The 11,032-nt window shown below is 35.9% G+C and overlaps 1 pseudogene; it reads left to right on the top strand.

The window, feature by feature from the left end:
• The first annotated feature begins 4,899 nt into the window (after window positions 1–4,899).
• On the top strand, window positions 4,900–5,220 carry LOC145793856 (glycine cleavage system H protein 2, mitochondrial pseudogene; annotated as a pseudogene).
• The last annotated feature ends 5,812 nt before the right edge of the window (window positions 5,221–11,032 follow it).

Raw genomic sequence — 11,032 nt, 5'->3', positions numbered from 1 at the left:
TATGCAAAAGAAAGAAAAAACATGTAAAAAAAAAAAAAAAAAGGAAAAGATTCATTGATTGAGGGGGAGCCTCCGCCTTTACTCACCAAATACCTCTTGATTCCTAGTGGTTTGACTTTCCTTTGTTGTGCTTAGATTCTCTTGTCGGAGGTCCAACCTTCATATCACTACTAGGATTGAATCTAGTGTTTGTCGAACTCCAAGAGTCACACACACACTTTTATCATGGGATCTATGCTTTTCACATAATGCATCACTTTCTTGCATGAGGAATATTCTACAGACTGTGCACATTATGTTTTCTTGTAATGGTGCTTCTTAGATAATCTTATGTATTTTAAGGTACTAATCTGATCGTTTTCTTCTTGTTCACTGTTTTCAGTATTTGTGGTTGCTTTTAGTGAGGGGGAGTTTGGTTCATCTTGATTTGGGTTGGTAAGGGAGCTTGGTTTATCATTGCAAGAGTTTGTTTAGCATGAACACTTTGATATATTTGGTAAGGGAGATTGGCTATATGTTTTGCATGTTGCTATGCACTATTTGCCCTTCTTGTATGTTCATGGTATTTACATCGTCATATCATTGCTTGTGTGGTTTATGATCTTGTTTTTGTTGTTTGAGAGTTGTTTTTCATGAGTCTTAGTTTTCATCTATTCTTGCTTCAAGATAACTGTGTCATATGTCTATTGCCTTTTCATATACTCTTGTGGGACTAATAGTTGTTTTGGAGATTGTGGCACTAATGACTGTTTTGCAGATCATGACCTTGAGAAAGAAGTTTGTTTTTGTTGGATGTAATGAGTTGGAGGTGTCCAATTGTGGTTTTTTCCACGTTAAATCGTTGTGTCTCTTTGTCTTGATTGTTTGATTGGAATTGCTATATTCTACTTAAAATTGGTACATAATCACAAATCAACATCTAGGGGATTTCTAGTTTTTTCAATTATAATTTAATGATTTGTGGACATTAAATAGTTATGCAATGTTGAACAAAATTTGGGGTCTGAATGTCAATACAACAATGGGATTGGCCTAGTGGTGTAAGTTTGAGACTCAAGAGTTTGCTCCTTTATAAATATCAAGTTTGACATCTCTTAGGTGCTATTAATTCATGTATTGGGTCATTCCATATGAAATTCTGCTCTGACTTTAATTGGGTCCCCTGCTAGTAAGCGGTGAAATTGGTTCCCTAGGATCAGTCGATGTGCTCGCAAACTGACTTGAATACTCTGAGTTAAAAAAAAAAGAAGGAAAAAAAAAAACAGTGGGATTGAATCCATCGTCGGCAGGACACTTTTTCACCCTATACGGTGGATTTTACTTTGGAATATGCCTTCCTCTTGAAACTCACTTCCAATTGTTTTTCTGCCATTTTTTAGTGATCTAAACTTAAGGGGCTCGCGTTCAAAAAAAAAAAAAAAACAACAAAAACTTAAGGGGCTCTGTATGTGTCCCTTTTAAAAGTTGGAAAATCCCATAGTAGAAGAAATTATGAGTAGTGCCTATTTTTCATGCTTTTGAACTGTAAGAATTTATGTATTTATTGATTGATTTATATATATTACAAGATTGATGTATTGTTATTTTACAAGGATGTATTATATAGGAGAGGTTTTGGGAGAGTAGGTGAGGAGTGAGTGGTGGAGGTAGGTTTGGTGGAGTGTAGTAGGTGATAGGAGTGAGTGGTGGAGGTAGGTTTGGTGGAGTGTAGTAGGTGATAGGAGTGAGTGGTGGAGGTAGGTTTGGTGGAGTGTAGTAGGTGATAGGAGTGAGTGGTGGAGGTAGGTTTGGTGGAGTGTGTAGTAGTAATTTACATTTACATTAACAGCCCCCCTCAAACTCAAGGAGGATAGGTACTAGCCAACTTGAGTTTGGAGAGAGTAACAAAACAGAAAAATAAACTGATAAATAAAACAGGATAGGAGACACGGTATGGTCGTGTCAGACCGATGTAGCAGACAGTTTATGGGGTCATGTCGGACCGTTGTAGCAGACACTGTGTGGTCGTGTCAGACCGATGTAGAAGACAGTTTACGGGGTCATGTCGGACCGTTGTAGCAGACAGTTTATGGGGTCATGTCGGACCGTTGTAGCAGGACAGTTTACGGGGTCATGTCGGACCGTTGTAGAAGACAGTTTACGGGGTCATGTCGGACCGATGTAGCAGGACAGTTTACGGGGTCATGTCGGACCGTTGTAGAAGACAGTTTACGGGGTCATGTCGGACCGATGTAGCAGGACAGTTTACGGGGTCATGTCGGACCGTTGTAGAAGACAGTTTACGGGGTCATGTCGGACCGATGTAGCAGGACAGTTTACGGGGTCATGTCGGACCGATGTAGCAGGACAGTTTACGGGGTCATGTCGGACCGATGTAGCAGGACAGTTTACGGGGTCATGTCGGACCGTTGTAGCAGGACAGTTTACGGGGTCATGTCGGACCGTTGTAGTAAATTGTGGTGGTGCACCAAGGGGGTGACTTAGGGAGTGCGCCATGGGCGACTTATACATTATACTGGTATAACCCCCCCTCAAACTCAAATAGGTGTGAAGATAGAAACCTATTTGAGGTTGAAACAAAGGGATTGATAAAGCTGACCGGTGTAAAAGACACTGTATGAGTGTGTATATAGGCTGCCCAAAAAAAATATACATGGATGTAGATATTGAGCCCTCAAAAGTCGTGCCCTCAAAAGGTGTGCCCGCACCCTCAAAAGGCGTGCCATCAAAAGGCGTGCCCGAATGCATCAAAAGGCGTGCCTGTTTGTCGGCGAGAAGAGGCGCGCGATGCGCGTGGCTGCCTCGGCTATATAACCAAGACTGAACCTGAGGCTGAGGCAGAAGCAAGAAACCTGCGAAATCCTCTGTAAAACTCTTCGTTGTGCTGAGAGAGAGAGGCTGTAACACTGTTGTGCTGAGAGAGAGAGTCTGTAACACTCTGTTGTGAGAGAAAATGGCTTCGTCGTCCCGTGGTCTGCTCACTCTCTTTCCCGACCTGAACGAGTCCACAGGAGAGAGAACTGGTGCGGTGGCCCATGAACCGCAACCAAACACTGCTGGGTTTGCTCCGCTGAACTTTCCGATGCGGTCTGTGGAGCAAAAAATGACAGTGCTGTCGGATGTGGAGGCCAATCAGTATACTCTGAAGGCATGTGTGGAAAGCATGACGGCGGTCACAAATTTGTCGAACCGGCTGCAGAGTAGGGCAAATGAGGTGCAGCATGTAAACTCCCAGCTGGCTCTGCTCCAACGCATGTATAAGGATGCGCGAGCAGAGATAAGCGTGCTAAGGGCAGAAAACAAGGAGCTGAAGCGGAAGGCCACCGTGATGTTCCGATTTGGAGGGCCGCCATATGCGGCAGTGGAGGAGCAGGGAGTAAATGTGCTCGGTGGCGTGGGAAGCACGGAGGCAAGACCGTCAAGGGCCGCCCAGGACGGAGGCAAGAAGAAGAGACCTGCAGCAGAGTAGAGAAGAAAAATCCCACTGTGGTTTTTTTTTTTTTTTTTTTTTTTTTTTGGTGTAAAATGGTGACCGGGGGAGCACCGACATGAATAAAATGAGTTTGGTGTGCAGTTCTGCCTCTTTGTGTTTTTTTTTTTTTTTTTTTTTTTTTTTTTTTTTTTTTGAATGAAAAAAATAAATAAAGAAAATAAATAAATAAATAAAATAAAATAAAAGAAAGAAAGTGGAGCAACGTGCGGGAGTTGGAGGCAAGATATGATAATAAACATATATATTTTAAAAGAAAAGAAAGTTGAGTGGGAGAGATGATGATGTTTGTTGTTGTTATAAAAGAAAAGGAAAAAGGAAGATAAAAGAAAAGAATAAAATTGTGAAAAGTGGGATTGTGTGTTGAGTGTGTGCCCATGTGCATCGGTCTGCCGAGAGGGAGAGATAAAGAGCCCCTGTGATGTTGTTTTTTTTTTTTTTTTTTATTATTATTATTATTATTATTATTATTATTATTATTATTATTATTATTATTTTTTTTATTTGTTTTAATGGGCACGTGATGGTGACGGCAACCCAAAAAAGAAGAAAAACAAATTTTGAATCAAAACCCAAATCAAAGTCAGGAAGAAACAGTGAGAAGAGGGACTTTGTGCCAAGCTAGAGAGAGAGTGTGTGTGTGTATGAATCTGGTGGTGTGAAGTGTAAGGCTAGATGATGGAAGGCTCGGGACTTTGTGCTCCAGCAACCTCTCTTTACCTTCCCCTCTCTCTCTGTCCATGGATGAAGAAGAGCCGTTTTACAAGGCCGAATCGGCCCGTGAGAGCAGCGAGACAGCTTGCATGGGTGTCTCTCCAGGGTCGGCTGGTCGGCGCCGAAGAAGCCAGCTCGGCGAGAACCAGGCCTTCTCTTCTGTGAAGCAACCCGGCGAGAACCGAGATCTGGCAGACTTCTGGTCCAGATCGGAGGACGACGGCGTTGGTGCTGTTGGCGGAGTCAATGTAGTCGGGTTCGGAGGACCAGCCGAAGAGTGGGGTCCACCAGTCGGAAGACGTGCTTGTCCGGCTGTGTGTGCCCGGTTTCCGGTGACCTCCGGTGGAGCATGCGCGGACTCCTATCGGCCGGAAAGCTACGAGAGTGGTAGCCATTTCTTTGTGTGTATGTAAAGAGAGAGATCTTCAAATCTTCAGCGTAGATCCGAAGATGAAAGCCGCGAAGGTGGCGATGCAACCGACGGCGAGCGAAGGAGAGACCGCAGATCCGAAGATGAAATCCGCGAAGGTGTGTAGACATTGGTGCTAACACGTCTGCCGAAGGTGGTGGTGAAGATGAGGGTGACTGTGTTGGTTATGCTGGGCTGCTGCTGTGTATGGTATGTACATGGAGTGAGTGAGAAAGGTGGCTGGGTTTGCCGTGTGTTCTGCTATGGTCTGTAAACTTGGTTAACAATGGCTTCAAGATTGTGGGCTTCAAGGGTTGCTTCACATCTCAGGATCTCAGTCTTCAACAGAGGATTTGCTTCTGTTGTGAAGGACTTTAAGTATGCCGACTCTCATGAATTGGTGAAAGTCGACGGTAAATCTGCAACTGTAGGCATAACTGACCATGCTCAGGATCACTTGGGCGATGTTGTGTATGTTGAATTACCGGAAGTCGGGGTTGCTGTAACCCAGGGTGGCAGTTTTGGTGCAGTTGAAAGTGTTAAGGCCACTAGTGATATTTACTCTCCTGTTTCAGGACCTCCTTTTGATAATACATCAAGTTGTTGACACCCAAGCTGGAGGGAGACAAGCAAGAGGAATGTAAGAAGAAGATGCAGAGGGTCGGAAGGGATGATGCCAACGAAGGTATAAAGAAGGTATGTGTAGAGGTCCAGCGGGCGGCCAAGGCGAGGCTGCCGCCCGCCGGTGAAGCGGAAGTACTAAGGTGTTAACCTTGCTCTGATACCATGTAAGAATTTATGTATTTATTGATTGATTTATATATATTACAAGATTGATGTATTGTTATTTTACAAGGATGTATTATATAGGAGAGGTTTTGGGAGAGTAGGTGAGGAGTGAGTGGTGGAGGTAGGTTTGGTGGAGTGTAGTAGGTGATAGGAGTGAGTGGTGGAGGTAGGTTTGGTGGAGTGTAGTAGGTGATAGGAGTGAGTGGTGGAGGTAGGTTTGGTGGAGTGTAGTAGGTGATAGGAGTGAGTGGTGGAGGTAGGTTTGGTGGAGTGTGTAGTAGTAATTTACATTTACATTAACATGAACCCTGCCTTAATCTGTTGTGGGTCCTGGGAAATAAAATAATTTTCTTTACTTCCCTGACAGGTAGTAAACAAAATTCTTGGTTTTCGTTAGTTAATTAGTGAGTTGATTTTCTTTTTTTCTACCGTTAACCAAGTGAGTACACAAAATGCGAACTCCTTATTAATTCCACCTCTTTTTTATTAGGCCATGAGATTATTCATGTCCATTCACAAAACATGCTGGACTTGTTTAACATCCATCTTTTAAGTCATCAAAACTTAGTTAATATATTATAGAGATTCTTTCATTTTTTGTCAATTAATTTTAAATTGAATATTCTAACATAATATCAGAGTTGAAACTTGAATGATTTTTAATAAATTAAGTCTCCGTCCAGGTCTATTCTCTCGTCTTCTATTTCTTTGTCACCTTCGTATGTTCATTTAATTAATATATTCCAAACCTTGCAATTCATTACTAATTGATTTTTAGTTAAATAAAAAAAAACAAATCATGGGCATTAATATACTGTCATTTGTGCAATTTACAACAAAACATGACATTTTACAAATGTTTGAAGCCCTTTTGGACGGGACATTTTCGCCATCCAGTGCATCTGTCTTTGGGATGGGCTTATGGTAAAAGTCAAAAAAGCAAAAAGGCACACAAGTTTGTCACGTTATTTTATTTATTTAAAGAGTTCAAAAATAAATCCTAAACATCTTCTTAATACAGTTTTGATCTCTGATGTCCATGATATAATAATTTTCATATCTCACTTAACTATAACATTAGTTGAGAAAAAAAGTAATGCTATAAACACGAATTAATGTACCAACTAACATATCAACTAAATACAATGTTAAGTAAGACAATGTTAAGTGGTGGAGTCCACATTGATATCTTGCGTCTTAGTTAGTGTGTTTAGTGGCAACTTCAAAAAAAAAAATAAAAAATTCAACACACAAATAAATAAAATTCTAATATATTGATATCATTGTTTCAAAAAATAAAATATAGATACAAAAAATTATATAAATATATTTTGTTTTTATCACTAGCATGATAAAAGAAAAAATGACAAAAAATGCTTTTAATTTAAAGGATAAAAAACAAATACACCCCCTGAGATTTACTTAAAATACAGATTGCACTCTGTGGTTTGAAAAATTACAAATACCTCATTGTTAGTATTTTTTATTTAACAAAATTAACTAAAAAAATTAAATTCATAATTGCTTTCCTATACAATAATAAAATTACCTAAATTATTAATTGAAACATATTTTTAACATCATTAAAAACTGTTAATTGACTTGATGATTTATTAATAAAAGAGGCGATTTGTTATGAAATTAGAAATCTCAATAGTGGAATGTAATTTTTAAAATCACATGGGACGATTTGTATTTTAATCAAATCTTAAGAAATGTATTTGTAATTTACCCTAATTTAAATTGGGATAAATTATAAAACTATTGATCAGCATTAATATTCAAGTGGTATACTTATTGAAAATTGTAAAATTATATAATTTTGTCAAAGAAGTACTTTGCATAGGCTGAGGAAGTAAAACTCTAAAACATATTATGTGTTCACTTCACTTCACAAAACATATATATTGATCAAAGGGTTATGGATTGGATTGGATATTCAAGAAAGTGGGCTTGGGTGGGTGTTCATCTGAAAGGTGGATTAGAATGTTCACTACAACAAAAAGCAGTTTTGGCGAACAAAAATGAAAATTTCGTCCCTGAAAGTAGGACAATTGGCGACTAAAATTGAATTAGTAGCCAAAAGTGAAGACTTTTGGCGACTAAAACAGTTTAGTAGCCAAATATATACTTATTGGCGACTAAAAATCAGATTAGTCGCTGATTACATGGGTTTTAGCGACTAAAACAATTTTAGTAGCCAAAAGTGAAGGTTTTTGGCGACTAAAAAAAATTAGTAGCCAAAGGTATAGGTTTTGGCGACTAAAAAATGGTTTGGTCGCCAATTGTAGGTGTTTTACCGACAAAAAAAAATGTTGTAGCCAAAAGTAATGGTTTTTGGCTACTAAAAAAAATTTAGTAGCTAAAAGTGGACAATTGGCTACTAAAATTGAGTTTAGTCGGCAAAAGTGGCGGTATTGGCGACTAAAAATCAGTTTAGTCGCCGAAAGTGGTTATTTTTTAGGTGAAAATTAATTTTTTTGCGACTAAATTATTGGGTAGTAGCCAAAACTAAGGTTTTTGGTGACTAAAAAAAATTTAGTCGCCAAAAGTGGCTTCCTTTTTTTTTTGATAAATAATTTATTTTTTACATAAATTATATTGAATAAAAAATAATTATGTTTATATATATAGTTTAATATTAATACGGGTCAATATAGTATATAAATAATATATTTGGCATGCATATTCATGCGATGTTATTGTGGCATAGTGGAGAGAGTGTGTTGCTAAAGGGTTAGAAAGTGGAAGGTTGGTAGTTCAAAATTTGGAAAGAGTAGTGGGTTAATTTTTTTTTTTTGAAATAACCTTTTGGCGACTAAATTTTTTAGTCGCCAATAGTGAATTATTTTTTTAATTTATACATTTGTCGACTATTTTTTTCGTCGCCAATACTGAAGCTTTTGGCGACTAAAAATTTAGTCGCCAAAAGTATAATTTAAAAAATATAAATGAGCTTTGGCGACGAAAAATTTAGTTGCTACAAACTTTGTTTTTGGCGACTAAAAGTTTGTTAGTCGCCAATACCTTTCACGACAATTTTCCAGCGACCAAGCCAGCGACTAAATTTTTTAGTTGGAAAAACTCAAAATCCGACTTTTGGCGACTAAAAAAAAATTTACTTTTGGCGACTAAAAATTTAGTCGCCAAATATGTTTTTTTTTTGTAGTGGTTTAACATAAAGTTTTGGATTGAATTATATATATATATATATATATCAAATAAAATAAAAAATTACAGGGTGTTCAATTGAACAGCCAGTGGTGGTTGTAGAGCCGTCCCTAAGTGTGTTTGTTAGTACACTAATCCGTGCTTCTAACATTATTCAAGAAAAAACTATTCAATTTACATGGACATCCTATGGTACGTGTCAAACACGAATCATGAACTATTATGAAGGTGTTTGGTGTAATTTATTTTAAGTTAAAAGTTAATAATTAGAAAGCAGAAATTAAAAATACCCATTTCTCAACTTTTAAATAATCAATTTTTCTCAGTTTATTTAAACTATTTCTGCCTAAAAAACGATAAACAGAAACTGCACTAAATAGTCTGACATAGATTCTTAAATTAAAATAAGTTATAATCACTCCTTATAATTCAAACTAAACACCCCTTATATCATCTACAATTTTTTTTCACTTAATATAAAATGATGAACTCACCTGCTTTACCACTGAAAAAAATCATGCGGCACCATGTGTGCATGCTATTAGGACACACCGAATAACGTCTCTTAGTTTTGAGATTTAAAGAACTCTTGTAATTTTTGAGTGAGTTAAATTGAATGGGCCCTATCTGATCCTTTTGGAGTTGCAAAGTTGGAAAATTCCAAAGTGAAAAGGAACGTTTTAGTCCAAGTCCGGCCAACTTTGGGTCCCTCCACTCTTCCAAACATAAACCATTTTCAAGCTCTGTCTCTTGTTTTTTCAACTCCAAAGTCCAAACTATAAATGTGGTTTTGGAACACTCCGCAGTTTTAGCTTATATCATACCTACCTACGAGCAAGAAATACATGTATATATAATGCAATTATTTTATTAATATATATATATATATAAATATATCTATGTGACCAATGATATTGTGATGATCACACTTGCGTACAAAAAATTATTTACTATTCATGTATCATTATAATATTAATTTAATGAATTCTATCATTGAATATATATTTTTAATATTGTAATGATAAATGATACTATAAAAAAAATTAATAATAATAAAAAAAAGTTTAAAAAATGTTGTGGCAATCTGTCCTACTATCCCTATAAAACATTGGCTTTTTTGTTAACAAATGCCATTAGAGTTTCGGATAAGAAAATATTAATGAGTATAAATATTTTCATTTTTTGAGAAAGAGTAATTTTACATTTACTGTCTCTTTATACCACTTTCAATGTATAAGAAAATGCTATGGACTCCAAATAAATGAGTAGTGATACATAATTCTAAAATAGCAACTCTAATGGAAGCTCTAATGAGGTGGAAGAGAGAGATAGAGAGATGAGTGTGAACCCCCATATCACATGGACACTCTTCATATCATTAGAGCTTTATTGGAGCTCCAAATTAGAGCTCTCAAACATTATTGCCAAATAAATTATCAAATTTTCTACCAAATCTCTCACATAGGTATAGGACCTACACAAATCACATGCGTGTGGGTTCTACACCCATATGAAAGGTTTGGTAAAAAATTTAGTAATTTATTTAGAGTCCTTAGCATAACTTCAATATATAATCCCATGTATTAGCAAATTATTTACCATAAACATAAGTGGTGGAACCCGCAATAATGATATGTTAATATATGGAGTGATACATTGAGAGTGATATAAAAAAGAGGTAGAAATTTAAAGGCTGTCTTAATTAAAAAATTCTTTTTTCACATAGTGACCAAAATACCCTTTTACAATAAATGTTTTACCTTCTTTTTTTGTTTTTATTGGTAATAAGAATATAATAGAGAAGATAAAATAATTTTACTATAAAATTCTACATAAGGTTATTTATTTATTATTTAAGGTATTTTTATTTATTTCATTTATTATTTTTTGAAATAAATTGAAATATATATTTATTTTTGTTGTATTATTATATTTTCAATGGATTAATTTTTCTTTTAACTTTTTTGTTCTAACATTATACATCAATGGATGAAAATCTAATTGTAAGTGAAATTTTCATTAATGTATTTCAAAGAATTGTTTTGACTTAAATAAACTACCAGATGAATAAAGTAATATTATTTTATGTGATTTATAATTTTTTTTATATTGATAATGAAACATTATTATATTTTATTTAAGAAGGCACTATTATTTTATTTCTTTTTATGATGAAATATGAGCTTCCAAATTAAGGAATTGTTTTTCTATCCTTTGCAAAAATTATGTCCTACAATTTCTAGACTTGTATCAACACAATTATGGTGTACTTACATATTTTACTTTACCATAATATAATTTTTTTAAAAAAAGAAAAAATATATGATGATGGTATTTCGATGGACAACTTTGTTATTTAAAAAATAAGAGTATTTTTGTTCATGTATAAAAGAATCTAATATTTGAAAAACATCAAATCTATATTCACTTGGATTTGTTATTCCCGATACAAGTGGTGG

Source organism: Camellia sinensis, chromosome 6, assembly GCF_055761805.1.
Source record: "Camellia sinensis isolate YWXY chromosome 6, ASM5576180v1, whole genome shotgun sequence".
NCBI lineage: Eukaryota > Viridiplantae > Streptophyta > Magnoliopsida > Ericales > Theaceae > Camellia > Camellia sinensis.
This window is presented reverse-complemented; position numbering and strand designations above follow the sequence as displayed.